The 23,737-nt window shown below is 35.7% G+C and overlaps 1 pseudogene; it reads left to right on the forward strand.

Moving 5' to 3' along the window:
- The first annotated feature begins 17,791 nt into the window (after positions 1 to 17,791).
- LOC105711843 (DNA-directed RNA polymerase II subunit RPB3-like) lies at positions 17,792 to 18,622 on the forward strand (annotated as a pseudogene).
- Positions 18,623 to 23,737: the final 5,115 nt, after the last annotated feature.

Here is a 23,737-nt window from a genome sequence, read left to right on the forward strand (position 1 = left end):
ATGCTTGTTTGATTTGCTTATAGAATTTCAGTGTAACAAATAATTCCATGTGAGTTTTTTCCCTAATCTCTGCTTATCTAAGTCACTTTCTATGATTGAAGTATTTAATTGTGTGTTATTTGCACTGTGTACTGGGTGAGCTGTCTTTGATAAGTCAAGTGCTTTATCCAGTAATCACACTTAAATTCCCTTCCCAATTAGTACACGTCACCTTGAATATTTCAAATAACGAAGTAAAGTCCATTAAAAAAAATACAGCTAAACAAAATATAAACTAATAGGTTATTAATAAATGATGGACACTCACATATATTAAATGAATGAATTAAAATTTGAAGAAATAAATTTCAAGGAGATTCAGCAAATTCCTCACCTACTGTTGTATTTAATCCTTTGTTTTTATCTGAAAATTCACTTCAACAGGGCTACTCTGTAATGCTGGTTTTTTTCCATCTTGTAATGTGATATGTAAAAACTTATTTTGACAAGTTTCCAAACAGCACAAAACTATGCAGCTAACCTAAATGTGTGAGGAAAAGATTTGACTCATTGTGCTTTTGGGTGTACCCTCCCTGGTTAATTAATTTAAGAAGTCTCACTTATGTAACTGAGATGTTAAATGACTAAATGATCTCGTGATTCCCATTTCAGTATGTTGACTTTTTAAAAAAAACTTAATAACAAGAGTCGTCATTAGATTACTTAGAAACAAAGAGTATTAAGAGTATGGATTTGTTCCTCTCTCTGTTTTCCTCCTATAAAACTCTACAGATATATGCATCTCCTGGAAGAAAAGGAAATAAAATTGACCCCCTATCTATATTTAATTTTCTTAATGTAAAATATATATTTTCAATCACCAGTATATCATATATTCAATCATGTCATTTTACAGCTGGATTCTTACAGATTACTGTTAGATATCCCGCACTCATGCCTTATTTTCTCTCCAAATTGTTTGCATTTCCTCCCACATTTCTGTATATTGTTATTATTATTTGCTTTCTTGCTCTCTTTTTACAGTACTTTGGAATTTTAAAAACGGGCATTAAGGTAGCACTAAGGTTATGAAATTAAAATGCTGGAGATGAGCATAGGCAAATAGTAAGTTTCTTCAAGTAACACTATATAGGATTAAAAACAAACTATATGCTTTCAAAAATGCATGCCATAAGGAAGAAACAAGGGGTGAGATGCTCACTGTTACATTGTATGAAAAGAACACATTAAGAAAGATTAGTATAATTTGTTTTCTAGGGTATAGAACCATGAAAAAGGTATACTTAAACTCTTAAATGCAGTATATTATTCTTCCCTATCAAATACTTTAGTAAAATTTAATCCAAATATCAAAAAATATTTAGTTTATTAAGATTGTAAGTGGCTAATATCATCAGACTCAGAGGGGATGAGGGGTTAGAGGGACCACCCTTCATAGACAGCCACCATTTAAGTGTTCCATTGTCATGCTAGTGTCAGGGAGAGCTAAGACTTTTAGGTTACAGAGGATTTTCCCAGAAAATAATACTGAGTAATTCTGCCAACTTATGTCTACACGGTCTGAAGGAGAAAATAACACAGAAGTTCCCCCTTAAGTTTAGTTTTAAATACAACATTCACTCGGATAATAAGGAACTACTAGTGTTTCAGAACTGGAAAGCCTAGAGCAGCTTGATGCTGTCTCACAATAAACTGACAGTGTTTATTTGGAGGAATTCAAAATTTGCTCAGAATAATTGCTGAATCGAATACTTTTTTCAAAGACTATAACTTGTCACTCTAGTATAAAAGATAAAAGACAAAAGCACCAAAAGTAACTATAGCTACAATAATTTGTTAATGGATTTATAAAATTAAAAGATAAAAGGTATGACATAAATAACATAAACTATGGTGGGAGGGTGCAGAGTAAAAGTATAGAGACTTTGTATGGAATTGGGGTTAAGCTGTTATTAGCTTAAAATAGAATGTTATAACCATAAAATGTTATATTTAAGCTCCATAGTAACCACCAAGAAAAACTTCTAGTAGATATAGAAAAGATAAAAAAAAGAATCAAAGCATAACACTACAAAAATTTAACAAATCACAAAAAGGAAGGCAAATCACAAAGGAAGACAGCAACATTGATTGAAGGGAACAAAGGAAATCGCAGTAATTAACAAAATGGCAACAGTAATTTCTTGCATGTCAATAATTACCTTAAATGTAAATGAATTAAATTCTCAATCAAAAGACACAGTAGTTGAATGGAGTCAAAAACCCAAGATTCAACAACATGCTGCCTAAAAGGGATGCACTTTAACCTTAAGGACATAAGTAGACTGAAAGAAAATGAATGGCAAAAGATATCCCATACAAATGGTAAACAAAAGAAAGCAGAGGTGGATATATTTATACCAGATAAAACAGCCTTTCTGTCAAAATCTGTCACAAGAGACAAAGAAGTTCTTTATATTATGATAAAGGGGTCAGTCAATTCATCCAGAAGATGTAACAAGTATAAATATAGATGCACCCAACATCAAAGCACCTGAATATGTAAAGCAAGTTTTCTAATTATAAGAACAACATAAGCACTGTGACTATTAATTTTATGTGTGAACATGACTGGGCCAAGATGTGCCCAGATATCTGGATAAATGTTATTGTGTAAGAGTGTTTCTAAATGAAATTACCATTTGACTTGGACAAACTAAAGCAGATCGCCCTCCCCAGTGTGAGTGGGCCTCATTTTATCTGTTGGAGGACTAAATAAAACCAAAAAGTGGAGTAAGGGAGAATTTGCTCTTGCTCTTACTGCCTGAATGTCATTGAGTGGGGCCATTAAATTCTTCCTGCCTTTGTGCATAGCCTCATAGTAGAACTTACACCATATGCTCTCCTGGGTCTGGATTTCTCAGCCCCTAAAATCATTTAAGCCAGTTTACACACACACACACACACACACACACACACACACACATTCTCCAATATCTTATTTGTCCTGTTTCTATGAAGAACCCAGATTAATACAAGCTTCTTGTTTATTTTGAATATGAGAAATATAAAAATTCTATAAGAAGAAAATAAAAAACACCCATAATCTACCACTAGAGTTAACTACTTTTAAATATTGGTATACTTCTCTCTAGTCTTTTACCATCTATGTATGGATAAATGGGCATATAAGATATGTATATTCATAATAGATGTACATTAGGCAAAATATGTATAGATGTATACATCTATGCAAATATATGTAGGTGACTAACAAAATTGGATTGGTGCTGTATATACAATATTGCAACCTTTTAAATACAAAATTATAAGCATCTCTCGTATCATAAAATAGTCTCCAAATAAATGGTTTTCAATAGTTACATTATATTCATTAAGTTATAACATATTTAACTATTTTGGTAATTAAATATTAATTACTTTTTCAAACTCTGATTACCTTTAGTATTAGTCCATTTTCATACTGCTATAAAGAACTACCTGAGACTGGGTAATTTATGAAGAAAAGAGCTTTAATTAACTCATAGTTCTGCAGGCTGCACAGGAAGCATGGCTGGGAAACCTTAGGAAACTTATAATGATGGCAGAAGGCAAAGGGGAAGCAAGCACATCTTACCATGGCAGAGCAGGAGACAGAGAGAGATAAAGGGGAAGTGCTACACACTTTTAAACAAACAGGTCTTGTGAGAACTCCTTCACTATCATGAGATCAGCGAGGGGGAAATCTGCCCCCACGATCCAATCACCCCCCATTAGGTCCCTCCCCCAACACTGGATATTACAATTCAACATGAGGTTTGAGTGGGGATACAGAAACAAATCTATTATTCCACTACAACCCCTGCCAAATATCATGTCCTCTTCATATTTCAAAACCAATCATGCCTTCCCAATAGTCCCCCAGAGTCCTAACTCATCCCAGTATTAAACCGAAAGCCTAAAGCCAAAGTATCATCTGAGACAAGGCAAGTCCCTTCTACCTATAAACCTGTGAAATAAAACACAAATTAGTTACTTCCAAGATACAACAGGGGCACAGGCTTTGGGTTAATCTCCCTGCTCTAAATGGGAGAAATTGGCCAAAATGAAGGAGCTACAGGCCCCATGCAAGTCAGAAACCCAGCAGGGCAATCATCAAATCTTAAAGCTCCAAAATAACCTCCTTTGCCTCCATGTCTCTCATCTAGTCCATATTGATGCAAGGGGTGGGCTCCCAAGGCCTGGGGCAGCTCTGCCTCTGTGGATCTGCAGTGTATAGCCCCTGTGGCTGCTTTTTCAACCTGACATTGAGTGCCTGTGGCTTTTCCAGGTTCAGGGTGCAGGCTGTAATTGGATCTACCATTCTGGGGTCTGGAGGACAGTGTCCCTCTTTGCACAGCTCCACTAGGCTGTGCCCCAGTGGGGACTCTGTGTGGTGGCTCCACATTTACAGAAATATGAAGTTAAGCATAAAAGTATTAACATCTAATTATTATAAACTTTCTGTAATTGAACTCGAACTGTTAGGACAATTTTCAAAGGCAGTATAGTGGTTAGGCATTGCCTTTGAAGCCATCCTTTATGGGTTTGATTCCATTCCGCTATTTGCTTGTTGGATATTGTATAATATTGCTATGGTTTCCATAACAGAATACCATAGATTTGGTGGCATAAACAAGAGAATTTTATTTTCTTAGTTCTGAAGGCTGGAAGTCCATGATCATGGTGCAACATTGGGTTCTAATGAGGACTCTCCTCCTAGTTTACAGATAGCCATCTTCTTGCTGTGCCCTCACATGTTTTTCTTTTCTGTGCATGTGCATGCCTGATGTGTCCTCCTCTTCTTATAAGGTCATAGGTTCTATTGGATTATAGCCCAACTCCTCTAATACCAAGTTTTTCTATTAGTTAATTTTCACACTGCTTATAAATAACTACCTGAGACTGAGTAATTTATAAAGACAAGAGGTTTAATTGACTCACAACTCCATAGGCTGTACAAGAAGCATGGCTGGAAGACCTCAAGAAACTTACAATCATGGTGGAAGGTGAAGGGGAAGCAAGCATGCCTTACCATGTCAGATCAGGAGACACAGAGAGAGTAAGCAAACAGGGAAGTGCTACACACTTAAATAACCAGATCTCCAGACGACTCTGGAGATCTATCGTGAGAACAGCAAGGGGAAAATCCAGGCCCCTGACCCAATTACCTTTCACTGGGTCCGTCCCCCAACAATGGGGAATACAATTTAACATGAGATTTGGGTGGGGACACAGAGCCAAGCCATGCCAGCTTTTAAGGATTTATTTCAGGAGTAACATCAAAGGGTATAAACACTCTTATGATAGAGGGCATGACATAAGAATTTAGAAAATAGTCCAGAATTGATGTCCAGAAACTATTAACTATAGAAAAGAAATTAAGCATTCAGAAATATAAAGTTAAGCATAAAAGTATTAAGCATTCAGATTTCAAAATATTAGGATCAACGTGATAATGAATGGTCGACAGAAAGTTGAATATATAAATCCAGAGCATGGGGATTAAGGCTGGGCTGTATAGCAGTTGAAACAAGAGACTGGACAAGATCACCCACAGATGAATATCAGAGGACACAGTTCGACCTATAACAGGTATGCTTAGCCAAGTTACTTGATGTCTGCATATCTGATTATCTCATTTGTAAAATCAAGGTAGTAATTAATACTTTATTGGCTATGATGCAATTAAATGTGCTTTTATGTATAAAGTATTCAAGAACAGTGCCTAGCACATGGCAAGTATTCAATAGATAGGTAGTGTCATATTTAAAAATTGAAAGTTTACATGGACATGGTATGCATTAATCACAATTTGCTATAAACAAATATCTTCTATAGCAGGATTTCTAAATTGGATACAATATTAATTTTCATAATTATTAGGAGCAATTAGCATTAATAGAGAACAAATAGAAACATTAAGCAAGTAATCCAAAATCATACAATGAATTGACAGGTAATTCAGAATGAGGGCAAATGTTTCAAGAAAAGTTATATACTTTTAATTCCTTTGAAATTAAAATAACTTTCATAAAGAAGACTAGTCAACTTCTATAGTAAATATTTATGAATTTCAGTAGGTGGAAACATGGGCTTAAATGTTTTTTAAATCACTTGGAAGATTTCACTTATTTCAGGTTTTTTAAACTGTTTCTTCCACATAAACCTCCCAATAAACCTCCCAATACAACTAGCTCCAAAATATTTAGTAAGATGCTTAAGAATAAGAAAAATAAGTGTGAAGATACGAAGAGCATCCATATTACTGCCAATTGAAATAAACTTACTGGAAAATGAAGCAACCCACAAGTAATACCTGAGTTGTATTTTGTGATGAGTACTAGGCAAGTTAACATTGAACATGCCAAGGGAGTTATGATATATAAACAGATAATTAAGATAATATAGATATTCACATAATATCCTAGAGTATAGCTGAAGGACACCTAACTCATCATGGCAGGGAGAGATTGGGCAGAATTCCACCATCATAGTGGTCGTCTTGGAAGAAATGGAGAAATGGCATTGAGCTGAAGATGACTACAAGATAGACGGCAGTAGCGACAGTGGAAAGGAAGAGCTCAGCCTAGCAGAGGAATGGGAACCTCTGTGTAAATGAAATCACAAGATCAAAGACACAGACATGGAGGGGAACTTACAGAAAACTACAAGTAGTTCAGTGTTGTTGAACCAGAGTTCAAGGCAGTAATAATAAAAGATGAAGCCAGTGAGGTAAGTGGGTCGCATGATAAATGACTTGTATATATTGTCAAAGGAGTCTGAAATTTAGTCTATATACCATCTGGAAGTTGCTACAAGGTTCTGATGTAGCTTCACTTGGTATTATTGACATCTTTAGTTGTTCTACCTGGCAGTTCTGTAGAAGACAGGTTTAAATGTGGCACAATTAGAGGCAGATAGAGGAGTAAAGACAATTGTGACGATCTAGTGGAACTGAGGTAGTGGGATAAAAGACAAAGAGCAGAAAAGGTTGAAAAACACTTAAGCACTAAAAGTATTCGAACTATGGATGGGTAGATAAGGAACTGCGGGAGAGGAAAATAATTAGACAGAAATTCGGGAAGAGAGGCAATTTAGAGGGAACATTTCAAAATATTAGGAACAACGTGATAATGGGTGGTTGACAGAAAGTTGAATACATAAATCCAGAGCATGTGGATTAAGAGACTGGGCAAGATCACCCACAGAGTATTAAAAATGACAAGTGGGTAGGGTGAAGAAAGGGATAAAGTGAGGTATAAAAATATAATCAGATAGAAGAAATAATGCCTAGTATTAAATAAATCAGTAATTATAGCAAACAATAATCTTATACATTTCAAGAGAGCTAGTGATGAATAACTGCAATGTTTCCAGCATAAAGAAAATAAGAAAATACAAATGTTTAAGGTGATGGATAGCCGAATTACCCTGATTTGATTATTACACATTATGTGAATGTATCAAAATGTCACGTGTACCATGAAAACATTGAAATTTATTATGCATCAATAAAAAATATTTTGACAAATGATTCAGAGACAGAAGTCTGGAAAAAATCAACATTAAAGGAAAAACCATATGGAAGAAACCTATGAAGGATGCACAGAAGCAATGAGAACCAGCAAAATACTGAGTTAGAGAAGATAAATATGCAGAGATACTAACACAGGGGAGCCTTTGATAAAAGCCCATTGACTCTGCCAAAAAGAAATTAATTTGTGATCTTAGAGATGTCAATGTCTGTATGGTGAGGGAACTAGGAAGATGAACAGATTGTAGTGAATTCCTTTGAGTAGATGAATGTCTAGAAATACCTGAGAATCTTTCTCTGCTTATACAGGCAAGAAATAATGTCCCATCACCTAAGGTAATAGCTCTGAGGTGAAACAAACATGGAAGTGTTCAAAATAAATAAAGTGCAGAGACTATATGGAGAAATCTGGCCCAGATAGGAGACTACAGTTTAAGCTAGAATTATCAGCCTAATGAAATGCTTTACTTGGGAGAAAACAGAATTTCGAATGGAGAACTGGCCGATGAGAAAAGAAAATGCATCATTATTTAAAACAGGAAATGAAGGAACCACAAGCAGAATTAGCAGGAAGATTGACTTTTGATATCATGTCCTGCAAGTTACTCAGAAAGGATTCGTTAAATACCCCAGACTAAGGGCAGGGCAAATTTTGGAGAATGAACTGGGCTTGAATGTGTCAGTAGAGATCAAGTTGCTCCAACAAAAGAAGAGGAGTGTGGGCATAGGGAGCTCCGGAAGTATAGGAAGAGATTGACAGGAGAAAACATGATTATACACATTTGATCTGATATAGATATGCAAGATGGACATCACAACTAAACTGCTAGGACACACGAAAGATTCAGGGAAGTAAATTATCTGATGGACTAAGAAGTGGACAAAGAAAGAAAGAACAGAATGTCAGAAGTCAAATACATGAGAGTTTCCATGACTGGCACATAGGAATGTGGTAAAGTTTTATTGAATGAAGAAATGAATGAGTAACAAATTAATGAAAAAAATAAATGCAAAGATTGGTCACAGTTGTATTATTTCACTTTATTTAAATTAAGATAGAAACACAGTATCCATTCTTCATCTAAAATTTCTACTTTTTATATTATGAATGGATTATCCCCACCCCCAAATTTATCTAGACAAGAGTTGACTTCATAAAATTAAAAGTTAATTAAATTTTATTTATTTGGAAAATTAAATAGAATTAATTGATGAAAATCACAAACATAAAAAAAGAATTAGTTTTCCTTTACTATTGTCCTATTTTTCAGTTTCTTTTCAGTAGAAAAGTTATTAATCTGCAGTGTTTTATCCTAGAATCACATTTTTACATTTAATCATACATACAACATGCACTAAGCATACCCTCACTAAAGGGAATACCTTAATAAAGACTACACAACATGCCTCTATAACCTAGCAAGGTCCATCCATGAGAAGAATAAATAAAAAGGTAATTTAGTAACTGCTAGAATAATCTGAGAAGATAGAAACAAAGATCATGTCTGGAGGACAAAATCATTTTTAAAAAATAGAAATGATGAGGTCACAAGGTAAATGATAAAAAAGGCTGGACTTGGAGTCAGAAGACAGGGGTTCTTGTTCTATGACTTTGTAGTCTAGGACAAACAATTTAATGTGTCCTGCTTTGTTTTCCTCATTCACTATGCAGAAGCCATAGTGATATTTTTAAAACATAAATCAAATCACATCACTTCCCTGCTTAAAAACCTCCAATAGTTTCTTCTTACCATTGAAATAAAATCTAACCCCTTCCCCGGGACCTTTAGCATTGTGAACATGAACGGTACCCTGCCTACCTCTTTAAACTCCTGTGCTTTCCTTTTTCTTTTGATTCATGGCTCCTAGATTGTTTTATGTTCTTAAACCCTGCGAAGCTCACATTTGCTGTTTGTCTGCCTGAAATACTGGGTCCTAGGTCCTCTTGTTATTGGCTATTTCTTGTTATTTAGGTGTCAGTTCAGATGCTACCATCTCAGAAATGCCTTACTTGACTTTCTATAGGAAAATAGCTACCCTACTCTCATCCATCAATCTCTGTCAAATAACTATGACTTATTTTCTTTATAAAACTAAGCATAGAAAATAATCTTATTATTATTTTTGTCTTTATATGCTGTGTGTGTTTTCCTATCAAACATCTCCTTGCCTATCTTGTTCATCACTGAAATCTTCCACTCTGGCTACTAATTTATGCTTCACACAAATTTGTAGATGAAAGGAGAAAAAGGAAAACAAAAGGAGAGGAGAGAACAGGAAACGAGAGAAGAGGAGAAGAAAGGAAAAGAATGAAAGGGAAAGAAAAAAAGAGGAAGAGAGGGAGGGAGGGAGGGAACAAATAAATAAAATACTTTGGCAATAAAATGAGAAAAAATGTGAGAAATTATATTGAGAAGAAACTATTAAGGAATTGTTTAAATATCACTTCATGCTTGAATATATTTAAATACCACAAACTTGTTATGATTTTAAGGAACTCCAGAGACTATTGTTTTCATTTTCTTGATATTTCAGTGAAGCCTGAAAAATGTATATGTGGGGAAGTGAGAGTAGATGTGTGATTTAATTTTTGTGCTTTATTTGGGTGAAACTGGGGTATGAAGAAACATAAGAGACACCCTCAGAGCACAATCAAGATGTCAGCATCCACAAACCCATGTGCTACCTCTCTAAATTATACTCCTCCAGATGGCTTGGTTAATTTTGAAGTGGATAAAGCTAACAGTGCCAGATCACACCCAAGTATAAAACTGTATAAGAACACAATAAAACAGTAATAAACAATAGATTATTTTAGTGGCATATGGCAGATACTGAGTCAGGCCAGCCTCAAATGCAATCTTTGGATTCTGTTTAAAAATCAGTGTCTGAATTATAGCATTAGTATTCAAAACACTGCTTGTAAGCAGTAAGCAACTATTCCAAAGAAGAGAAAGGGAGGGTCAGATAAAGGAGAAAAGGAAAACACAATGGTCATTGGAGAAAAAAGATGAACAAGAAATAATAAGCAGTGCTTGCATGACAATCTACAAGGGGAAATAAAAAATTGATGAAAGCATTCAACAGGAAGAGATGGCAACAAGTAGACTGATATGAATGAAATATATAGGGGAACTCCCAGCAAGAAGAGGAGCAAAGGAGAAACAGGAAAATACACACAAACAAAATAACAATTCCTCCTTTTCCTGAATATCTGGGCATAAAATTTTTATCTTCTATTAAAATGACAAACATCATATGTTGCATCATAAAAGTTGGAAATATATTGTTAAAACCTTATCTCCACAATCCCTAAGTCAAAATTTTCTCTTCAGAACATGTCTTCACCCCTACATTAAACCCAACTATCCACTCCTGTGACAGGGATGCTTGAGAACAATAAGAGGCCCTTTCAAATTGCAGAAATTAAAGCTTCCAAGTCAAGAACCCATGATATAGCCCCCTTTTACCTACTAATATCCTATTTATACTATGCATTTCAATGTAAACAAGAGTTGCTTCATACCAAATGAGAGATTGTACACCTAGACACTAAATAAAAAAGTGGTTTTTTCCCAGAAAAATACTTTTCAAGTGAGAGTTTTGTTAATGGATAGTTTTTTGATAACATGAGTGATCTGAATAAAGTTAATTATCTGTATAATTAACTACATGTGGCTTAATAAAAAGTCTCAGCCCTTATTCCCATACAGAAACACTAATCGAACAAAAATGTACACACTAAACATTTTTATGAGAATTCCAGATTCCAATTAAGATGTTGCAGTATCCCAAGTGTGCACAAAGTAGAGAATAGTCAAACTGATTTGAGTAAGAAGAGCAATTTCACTGACCTATGTCAGCCTCTCCTCCAAATTAGCACAGCTCTGTGCCAGGACAAAATGCCTCTTTCACATCTTTTTCCCCTGGGAGAAAAGAATTGAGCATGTTTCCAACATTCCAGCTTTTCAGAGAGCTGCCCAAGAAATTGATCTCTGACTTCCTTGATTGGTGTGCCAACAGAACTAGCATAATTTGAATGTCTGGGGGTCACTGAGGACAATGGAAAGCAGCAGGTGGCTTGCTATGGTTGGTATAGCATGGCACAGTTGAGAGAAGAAGTGCACAACTTAAGACTTCTTCTTTGGCAAGGAGAAAGAAGAGTGGTGGAGCATGTGTCGGCATTCTGGGTCTTCAGAGGGCCGCCTAAGGGACTAGTTTCTTTCTTGCCTCACTTCGAGCACTGATAGAACTAGCATAGTTTGGATAACTTGGAGTCACTGAGAAAAGAAGTAAAAAAATAAAATAACAAAACAGTAGGCAGTTTGCTATAGCTAGCACATCTCGGTAAAATCAAGAGAAGATGCACAACTCAAGGTTTCACCTTCAAGAGGAAGGAAGAAAGGAGCAGAGCATGAGTCTGTCTTTCCAGCTTCTTGGAACACCAGTTTCTAAGAAACTGGTATCTGTCTCACCTTACTCAGTGTACTGATAGGAAGCTGGCATACTCTGGATGTTTGTCAGTCATTGACAACAAAAGAGAGTGGGAAACTTGCAGCTGTAGAATCAGAGAACTTGTGGTGCCACAGACCGACATCAGAAAAGATAATGAATTCCTGAGGGGAAACAAAAAACAGAAAGCCTCTCTGAGAAATTGCATGCATAGGCCAAGATATACCCAAAAAAGTTTCAGAGAATTCCAGAATCTCTTTCTGGGCTATTTAGTGGGGGTCTTTTCTAAGCAAAGCCAGTCTGAAGACTGGAAGAAGTGACAGATCCTAATACAAAGCAACAAGGTGCATGATCAACAAGGAAACATGGCTCAATCAAAGGAATAAACTAAATCTCCAGAAAGAGGACCTATAAAGAGGTATATGAACAATTTGAAGAAGAATTCAAAATAATTGTTATAAAGATGTCCAGTGAGTTCTAGGAAATAAAAAATGAACAGAATAACTAGCAGCGCGGGCTCGTAGCTCCCAGTGAAAGCGCAGAGAACGAGAGGATGCCACACTTTCCGACGAATATTTGTTGCTCACGGACCAAGAGATTCCCAGCGGAGGAGCCCCACGGGTCGCCAGGGTGACTCATGTGGCCGGCGCGGTGGTTTTGCAGGCACTTCAGTGCGGCAGTTCTTGGTGCAGAGTCCGGAGATTCTCAGGCAGAAAAGCACCATCAATCTTAACACCGCTGTTTTGGCCGGTGCAGTGGATTGCTCAGATTTCGGCGCTGGGAATCAACAAGTTGGATGTCCGCTCAGAGACCTAATTAGAAAGTTGGTAATTACAAAGATGACAGAGGGATAAATATATAATGAAGGGAAGAAACCAGCCTAAAAAGGCAGAGAATACTCAAAATCAGAATGCCTCTCCCTCTACAGGGGATCGCAATTCCTCATCAGTAATGGAACAAGGCTTAATGGAGAATGAGTGTGTTCCAATAACAGAAGCAGCTTTCAAAAGGTGGGTGATAAGAATCTTCTGTGAATTAAAAGAACTTGTTCTAACCCAATGCAAAGAAACTAAGAACCTTGAAAAAAGGTTTGACGAAATGTTAACGAGAATGGACAATTTAGAGAGGAAATAAGTGAATTGATGGAGCTGAAAAACAAACATGAGAACTTTGCAAAGTATGCCCAAGTTTAAACAGTCGAATTGATCAAGCAGAAGAAAGAATATCAGAAGTCGAGGACCAGCTCAGTGAAATGAAACGAGAAGACAAGTTTGGAGAAAAAAGGATAAAAAGGAATGAGCAAAGTCTCCAGGAAATATGGGACTATGTGAAAAGACCTAATTTACGTTTGATAGGTGTACCTGAATGTGACGAAGAGAATGAATCCAAATTGGAAAATACTCTTCAGGATATCATTCAGGAAAACTTTCCCAACCTAGCAAGGCAGGGTAATATTCAACTCCAGGTAATACAGAGAACACCACAAAGATATTCTTCAAGAAGACTAACCCCAAGGCACATAATCGCCAGATTTATTAGGGTTGAAATGAAGGAGAAAATACTAAGGGCAGCCAGAGAGAAAGGTCAGGTTACCCATAAAGGGAAACCTATCAGACTTACAGCAGATCTCTCAGCAGAAACCCTACAAGCCAGAAAAGAGTGGGGACCAATATTTAACATCCTTAAAGAAAAGAACTTTCAACCCAGAATTTCATATCCAGCCAAACTAAGCTTTATAAGCGAAGGAAAAATTAAATCTTTTGCGAACAAACAAGTACTTAGAGACTTCACCACCACCAGGCCTGCTTTACAAGAGCTTCTGAAAGAAGCACTATACATATAAAGGAACAACCAATATCAGCCTTTCCAAAAATATATCAAAAAGAAAAGAGCTTTAACACAATGAAAAATTTACACTAACTAATGGGCAAAACAGCCAGCTAGCATCAAATGCCAGTATTAAACTTATATATATTCTAATTGGATAAAAAGCCAAAATCCATTGGTATGCTGCATCCAGACCCATCTCACATGCAACGATACATAAAGACTCAAAACAAAGAGAAGGAGGAAGATTTACCAACCAAACAGAGAGTTAAAATAAACAAATAAACAAAAAGCAGGAGATGCAATTCTCGCCTCTGATAAAGTAGACTTTAAAGCAACAAAGATCAAAAGAGGCAAAGAAGGACATTACATAATGGCAAAAGGATCAATGTAACAAGAAGAGCTAACGATTCAATAGATCAACGAGACAGAAAATTAACAAGGACATCCAGGACTTGAACTCAGACCCGGAACAAGTAAACTTAATAAACATTTATAGAACTCTCCACTTCAAATACACAAAACATACATTACCACCTCACACCTATTCCAAAAGCGACTACATAATTGGAAGTAAATCACTCCTCAGTAATCGCATAGCATTTCATAGGTTTAAATGAAATATTGGTTGGTTGCTTGCTTGTTATTTTCTTCCCTTATTCCTTCCTGTCTACATCATTAAGTATAATTATTGTTATAAAAGAGGTTTTCAATACCCATTACTAAACTGCAATCTAGCCTGGGCAAGAAAGCAATACCCCCATTCTCTCTCTCTCTTCCTCTTCCTTTTTCTTCCTCTTATTCTTTTTTTCTTTCTTTCTTTCAAAAAAAAAATGAACAGAATAAAGTATCAAGAAAGAGACAGAAAATATAAAAAAGAAGTTTTGGAGCTGAAAAATAAAATAAACTGCAAAATTCACTAGAGAAGTTTAATGGCAGACTCGATTTGCAGAAGAAAACATCAGCAAACTTGAATATAAGTCATGTGAAATTTGCACCTCTACTAGAGGTGCAAAATGAAAAAAGAATGACCAAGAATAAAGAAAACCTAAGGGACATGTAAGGTTCTATGGATCCATATTTGCATTATTGATGTTTCAGAAGGAGAAGACAGAGAGAATGGGGCAGAAACATTACTTAATAAAATAATGGCTGAAAACTTCCCAAATGTAAGAATGGAAATGGACATCTAGATTTAAGAAAGTCAAGAAGCTCCAACTAAGATAAATTCAAAGACATACACACAAAACAACATCATAATCACATTGTCAAAAGTCAAAGAAAAACTATTTTGAAAGCACCAACAGAAAAGTGACTTGTTATGAACAAGAGACTATCACCAGATTTCTCAGCAGAAATCTTCCAAGACAGAAGAGAAGTGGATGATATATCAAAATCTGAAAGAAAAAAAAAAAACCTGTCAATCAAGAATACAGTATCCAGAAAAACTATCCTTTAGTAATTAAGGAATAGTAAAGACTTTCCCAGATCAACAAAAGCTGAGGGAGTTCATCATCACTAGACCTGCCTTACAAGAAGCGCTAAAGGCAGTTTATCAAGTTAGAACCAATGGATGTTAAACAGCAACATGAAAGCCAATGTAAATATAAAGCTCACTGGTAAAGGTAAATAAACACATAAAGAATACTATTGCTATGATCTGAATGTTTGTATGCATTCAAAGTTCATTTGTTGAAATCTTTAATCCCCAAGATAATGGTATGAGGAAGTGTGGCCTTTGGGAGACAAGCCTTCATAAATGGGATTAATGCTTTTATAAAACAGTTTCCAGTGATCTTGCTTGCCTCTTCTGCTATGTGAGAACACAGAGAGAAGGCACAGTCTATGAATAGAAAGTTAGCCCTCATCAGACACCAAATCTATTGATACCTTCACCTTAAACTACCCACCCTCCAGAACCATAACAAATAATTGTATGTCATTTAAAACTACACAGCTTATGGAATTTTATTATAACAGCCTGAACAAACTAAGACACTTGTAATATTGTAACAATAATGCATAAATCTCTTTTAATTTCTGTATAAAAAAGTATAAATATTTATAAAAATATAGCAATGAGTATACAGTATAAAAAGATGTAATTTGTGGCATCAATAGCATAAAGTGTGGGGGAGGTGAGTAAAAGTTAAGAGTTTTTGTATGGAATTGAAATTATCAGTGTAAAGTAGATTATTTTAACAATAACATGTTTTAGGTAAGTTTTATGGCAACCATAGCGGAAGTACCTATAGGAGATACTCAAAAGAAAATGAGAAAGAAATTGAAACATGCCACTACAAAAAGCAAAACACAAAGACAGTGAAAACAAAAGAGGTCAAAAAAGCTACAAGATAGCTGGAAAGCAATTTAAGAAATAGCAATAGTAAGTCCTTTCCTATCAATAATTACTTTAAAGGTAAATATATTTAACTCTCAATTAAAAGACTTGTACAGTGGCTAAATGGATTTAAAGAAAACAAGACTCAACTACATGCTGTATAAAAGATACTCACTTTGGACTTAAAGACCCACACAGGCTGAAAGTGAGAGGTGGAAAAAATAATCTACACAAATGGTAGCCAAAAAAGACAGCAAGAGTGGTCAAGTTTATATCACACAGAAGAGATTTTGAGTCAAGAACTGTCCAAAAAGACAAAGAAGGAAAGGACATTATAAAATGATATAAGGGTCAATCTACCAGAAATATGTAAGAATTATAAATATATGTGTAACCATAATCAGAGCACCCAAATACAGGAAGCAATCACTGAAAGAACTGAACAAATAGACAACACACAATAATAATACAGAATTTCAATATACCACTCTCAATAATTGGTAGAACATCCAGACAGAAGACCAATAAGGAAATAAATAAATAAGAGGATTTGAACCAGACTATAGATCAAATGGAACTAACAGATATTTGCAGAACATTCCACCCAACGGCAGCAGAATACATGTTTTTGTCAAGCATGCATGAAACATTCTCCAGAATAGATCACATGTTAAGTCACGAAATGAGTCTTAACAAATTTAAGAAGATTGAAGCTGTGCCAATTATATTTTCCAACAACAAAGGAATGAAACAGAAAGCTAAGGAAAATGGAAAAGTTCTTAGATATGTAGATATTAAACAACACAGTCTTGAATAACAAATGAATCAAAGAAGAAATTAGATGTTAAAGTTTAGAAAAATATTTTGAGACAAATGAAAATGAAAATAGAACATAACAAAATGTATAGTATGCACCATGACCAAGTCAGATTTATCCCTAGGATACATGGGTGACCAACATACAAAAATAATCAGTATGAGACACCACATTAACAGAATAGACAACAAAAATCACATGATTATCTTAATATATGCAGAAAAAAATCCGAAAATTTTAACACCCTTTTGTGATAAAAACTCAATAAACTAAGAAGAAAATTACCTCAACATAATACAGTTCACAGCTAATGTCATACTATACAGTGAAAAACTGAAAGCTTCTCCTCTAAGATCAGAAACCAGCTAAGGATGCCCTCTCTCACCACTTCTATTCAACATACTACTGGAAGTTTTAGCCCAGAGAAATTAGGCAAGAAATATAATTAAAAGTCATTCAAATCAGAAAGAAAGAAACAAAATTTTCACTCTTTGCAGATAATATATAGAAAACATTGATAATTACACACAGAGAGATGCACACAGACACACACAAACCATTAGAACTAATAAACCAATTAAGCAAAGTTGTGGGATACAAAATCAATACACAAAAATCAGTTGAGTATATGTAAACTACCAACGAACAACTGGAAACAAAAATGAAGAAGACAGTGTATTTACAACTGAATCAAAAAGAACGAAATTCTTAGTAATAATCTTAACTGAGAAGTATTATAAAATATGTAGAAACTGAAATCTATAAAACATTGCTAAAATAAAACACAAATGGAGGCATGATGCCATGAGCCAACCAGCCCACTGTGCAGATCGCAGAGCTCACCGACGAGAATGTCAAGTTCATCATCCAGAACACCAACCTGGTAGTGGCCATTTCAATTCAGAGTGTCTTCTTCGCTGAGGTGCCCATAGTAGCCATTGACTGGGTTCAAATTGATGCCAATTCCTCAGTTCTTCATGATGAGTTCATGGCTCACAAACTTAGATGAATTCCCATCATTAGTGATGACACTGTGGACAAGCTGCTCTCCTCCTGGGACTGCACATGTGTAGAGTTCTGCCCAGTGCTTGGTGGAGTTCACCCTCAATGTGCAGTGCAATGAAGACCAGATTCAACATGTCACGTCTTGAAATCTCATCTCCAACAGCACCCAGGTCATTCTGGTGACATCCCAGAACCAAGATAATGAACCTAATGGCTATATGAAGCAGGATGATATTCTCATTATCAAGTCGAGAAAGGGCCAGGAGCTGAGACTTTGAGCCTATGCCAAAAAGTGCTTTGGCAAGGAGCATGCCAAGTTGAACCCTACGGCAGGGGTGGCTTTTGAATACAATCCAGACAATGCCCTGAGGCACGCAGTGTACCCCAAACCCAAGGAATGGCCAAAGAGTGAGCACCTGGAGCTGCATGAGGATGAGTTGCAGGATTTTTGCCCTGTGACTCCAAGGGCAAGCCAGAAAGGTTTTACTGCAATGCAAAGTCCTATGGCTCTCTGTGTCCTGGAACCATTGTCCTCTCAGCTCTTTCTGGATTGAAGAAGAAGCTGAGTGATTTACAAACTCAACTAAGCCATGAGATCCAGAGTGGCATGCTAACTATAAACTAGCTGCAGCTTGCCTGCTTCAGCAAAAATGGAGATTCAAGCCAGCAGCTGGATTTGGGCTTCTCTCTTGGGATTCTTCTAGTTTCTGGGAATCTAGTCTACTGTTGCTTGAGCTTCTTGGCAGGTTATCAGTACCAACTAGAAGCAGGTCATAGATTACCAGGGATGCCAGCGGTGTTTAAGCAGGACAGTTTTTTACTGGCCCTAATTGCCAGCAGTGCTCCCCAGATCCCAAAACATCACTTTCAGCCTGTTTCCTAATGCACCTGTAGGGGAACCAACCAGTCTTCTTTCCTGATTGGTTTTTTAAACGTTTTCTGTCCAAAAGGAGTAATTTCAGTTGTACCTTAGATTTCTGGTATTAGGATTGAATGCCACAGCCTTCCTTCAAGGGGCCTATAAACCCTTCCAGTCTGTCCCCAGGGCTGGCCTACTACCACTTCAAATTCCCAGGTGTCTTTAATTTGAAAAGTAACCTTCTGGAAATAGCATCAGATCCTGACTGTCCCCTCATTCCTATATAAACAATGTGTCATGAACCCCTTCACCACGAATACCTGATTATTTAGTTTGTTGTTGTTGTTGGTGGTGGTGGCAGTGGCCAGCAAGAGCAAAGTTCCCTCCCACATACACAGAAGTATTTCATTTACCCTAAATGAAGGTTCTGGCCCTGACCTCTTAACACTGTCTCCAGATAGGGACATACCAAAACAGTTAATTCGGCAGTCTGAAGAAAACACAGAAAAAAAGAAGTATTTATTGATTAACAGAAGTTGTCTTTTTAAAAGTGTTTATTTTTGGCAATAGAGAGCACAACATAATATTAAAAAAAAAGAAGTAAAGAAAAGAAGACACAAATAAATGGAAAGACTTCCCATGTTCATGGATTGGAGGAAAACATTGTTCAAATGGCCATATCATCCAAAGTATTCTACACATTGACTGCAATCCCTATTAAAATCCTAGTGACTTTTTTTTGCAGAAATTGACAGAAAAATTCTAAAAATTACACAGAAGTACAAAGGACCCCGATGTAGACTAAATAATCTTGAGAAAAAGAGCAAAACTGCAGGCCTCACACTTTTTTACTTCAAAACATGTTACAAAGCTATAGTCATCAAAAGACCATGGTACTGGGATAAAGATAGACATATAGGCTAATGGAACAATACTGAGAGCCCAGAAATGAATCCACACATGTACAGTCAAATGATCTTTGACAGGATGCCAAGACTACACAATGGAAAAAGGATAGTCTCAAAAAACTGGTGCTGGGAAAACCAGATATTCACATACAAAAAAATAAAATTGCACCCTTATTTTATATCATAAACAAAAATCAGCTCAAAATAGATTAAAGACTTAAACATAGACATGAATTTATAAAACTTTAAGAAGGCAACATAGGGTAAAATCTGCATAACATTGGTCTTGGCAACGAATTCTTGGATATGACACCGAAAGTAGAAGCAACAAAAGCAAAACTAGAAAAATGGGCCTACATCAAACGAAAAAGCCAGAAACTAAAAATCTTCTGCATAGTAAGGGAAATAATCAACCAAGTAAAAAGACAACTTACAGAATAAGAGAAAATATTTATAAACATATATCTGACAGGGAGTTAATATAAAAATGTACAAGAAACTCAATAGCAAAAAGTAAAAATAACTATCTTCAAAGGAGAGATACAAATGGCCAGCAGGCACATATGAAAAGACATTCATCACTAATCATTAGAGAAATGTAACTTAAAACCACACTGAGGTATCACCTCACACCCATTACGATGGTCATTATAAAAAATTAAAAATAAATAAATAAAAAGTGTTGGCAAAGATGTAAAAAAGTTTGAACCTCAAGCACTATTGGTGAGAATATAAAATGGTGTTGCCACTATAAAAGAAAAAAAAAACAGCATACAGGTTCACAGAAAAATTAAAATCAAAAAGTACCGTTTGATGCAGCAATCCCACTTCTGGGCATTTACCCAAAAGAGCTGAAACAGGACATGGAAGGTATTTACACTTCCGTGTTCACTGCAGCGTTATTCACAATAGATAAGAATAAGGAACAACCTAAAAGTATATCAGCAATATGTACGGATAAAGAAATGTAGTATATGTTTATATAATAGAATATTATTCAGCCATCAAAAAGAAGAAAATTCCATTACATAGATATACCTTGAGGACATTATGCTAAGCAAAATAAACCAGTACAAGAAGGACAAATACTAAACGATTCCACTTACATGAAGTATCTAAAATAATCAAACTCATGGAAATATATAGTAAAATCATGATTTCTAGATGCTCAGAGAGAGATAAATGGGGAAATCACTGTTCAGTGGGCATAGTTTTAGTCAGACAAGAGGAAAAAATTTCACAGATTATCTCTACAACATTATGTTTATAGTTAACAATGCTGTACTATACACCCAAAATTTAAGGGAAAAGTTGTGCTTTTTACCACAATAAAAAAATGTTATAACATTCACAGAAAAATTTTTTTTTACTTTATTTGTATATATGATAGAACTTTTTGATCTACATCTCAAAGGCAAAAAGTAATCATTCCAAAATTAAATTATCTTGGTTAATATGGCTGTTTACAATAGGGAATATTGATCATCACACTCCAACTGAAAAATAAAGACATTCTAATCTCAACAGCCTGGCCTCTAATAAGAATATAAAATTATAAATGAAAACTTTTAACTCCCATGTGAAGCATGAAATTCCAGAGCCAATCTACACTGAGAGTGAGGAGAAGTGTATGCTTAAAGGTAAGATTAATATTTTATCTCCCTGGAGGAACAGTGTCTTTCCTCAAAGACAGAGCCATCACAGTGTAAACCATAATAGAATGACAATCAAAGGGACATCCACAGATAGTGATGTTCATTGCATTGCCTTTAATTGCTTTAGCCTAAAGGACAGCAGCCCAAAAGTAGATCATTGTACTTAAACCGTCAAATATGCATCCTTCATATTTTAAAATATAGCCACTGGCTCACTGAATATTAATTCTACTGTCCACTTCTCTCACACTGCCTTTTACCCAGTATAAAACCTTTCATCTTGACAAAATTAGAAGAATTTTCCTACCAAGTAAAACTATGACTTGCTCACATCCCAACTTTTTCCACATGACCATGGCAAATCAGATATTGTCAAATTACTGGAGGACTCCAATTCACCATAGACTTTTCATAAAATGGTTAAGAGTAGAAGCCTATGGTTCGTGGAGGAAATTTGGGAAGAACTCATGCTTTGACTAATAAAAAAAAGTTCATTCATTCATCTCCATAAAGACAGGAAAATCATGTCATTCTCATCTTCACTGTGTCAATGGTAAGTAAAAAATTTTCAAATGAAGAAATGTCCAAAATTGTCTGGATTCAGTCTGTAAAAGAGTAATTAAGCTTGTGCTTTTGCTTAATATATATGCCTTGACAGTATACTAAAATGCTTAATCAAACAGCGTTTTTATTGTCACAGAAGTCCTCATGATATTCAACATTATGAAATCCACATATTCAAAGCCACCTCTAGTCTATAAAATTAAAGTATTTACATATAATTTATTCACTTATATTTTCTTCATAAAAGGCATTATTTAAGATTTGGCAACTAAATCAGATAATTCAGGACAATTGCTTTTTTTCATAATTTTATCCAAATGATGAAGTTCATAATTACACAATGTTATAGTTACTAATATGAGATTAAGGCATATCTTAAAAGTTCACAGCAAAAGAGTAACACAGTGTCTGAGGTTGTGCAATATACCAAATAGGTTGTTGACTTTGCTCTGGATAATGTGTAAACAAATTTATATTTATGTCTTAAACTTAACCCTTAACATTATAAATGATTGAATGCATCCAGTGGTTTATTTTCTGTAAATCTGTAAACAACCTCAAACGAATGCATCAATTTTCACAACGCATGCATTGTTAGTGTTAACTAATATTTTTATTTCAAGTAAATAACCATATTATTCATGCCAGTAGCTGTTACAAACCTTTACCATTCCTCTTAAATCACTTAGCTGGACTCACCCACTCATTTTTAACAGATGGCAAAGCCTCCTACCTCACAGAGAAAATAGCATCCATCAGTCACAAACCACACCTCTTGTATTATCTTCATGTTCCCCAGCTTTCCCTCCTTCCCTTCTGTCCCAGAGGATGTCTTGCCTCCTTCCAAAGATAACACTTTAATCTGTACTCCTGATTTCATCTTCTTCCTTTCTTCCTCTCTATGTTTACTGAATGCCTTCTGATGCCTGAATATTCTAAGCCTGGGGACACAGTGTGAAATAAGACAGACAAAGCCCCTCTCCTTGTGAACTTTCCCTTCTATTACATGTCCTCCAAGGCCTTTCCAACATTCATCACCTCTTTTTGAATCTTCACTGTATCCTCTGTCATGCCTGTTCTCTTTTAGCTTACAAACCTGTTTAACTTGTCCTCATCCTTAAGATGCATCTGCTTATTTAGCTGACCTTGAAGGCATGTATTTCCTTCCCTCACTGCTGCACTTCTAGAATCAGCTGCAGTTTCTGTTTCTACTTTCACTTCCCTCCTCAGTGCACAGCTATTTTTCTTTTGTTCTCTGTACTCCAGTGAAACATTTATCCTCAGCCTGTGACATAGTCTTCCTTCCCTTGAATTCTCATGAATCCTAGGACAGAATATAGTTTATTGTCTTGGCCATGCTTTTGGCTACTGCTTCATTCTCTACCTGCAGCCTTACTATTTGACTCTCCAAGATTCCTTCTTTGGCCTTCTTTTCTCATTCTGCCCATTCTTCCTGAATCATCCTACTCACACCCATGGTTTCAATTACTACCTATGTGCTAACAACTCCAAAATTCTGTTTTCAGATCTGAATTCCTTTTTTATATTTTCAAGTACTCAAAAGGCATTCTCATTTAAATAGCCATATCATGTGCTAAAGATATGGTACGTATTGCCACAGAGAAACATCAAGAAAATATTACTAGCTGTGGTTATAGGAAAGCTCTGACATCTCAGTTGTTTAATAAAATAAGAGTGTTTTGTTGTTGTTGGTGGTGGTGTTTGTTTGGTTTTTTGCTCATGTAAGGTCCATT

This window comes from Aotus nancymaae, unplaced genomic scaffold (genome assembly GCF_030222135.1).
Source record: "Aotus nancymaae isolate 86718 unplaced genomic scaffold, 86718_ANA_hifiasm-v0.15.2.pri h1tg000022l_1, whole genome shotgun sequence".
NCBI classification, from domain to species: Eukaryota; Metazoa; Chordata; class Mammalia; order Primates; family Aotidae; genus Aotus; species Aotus nancymaae.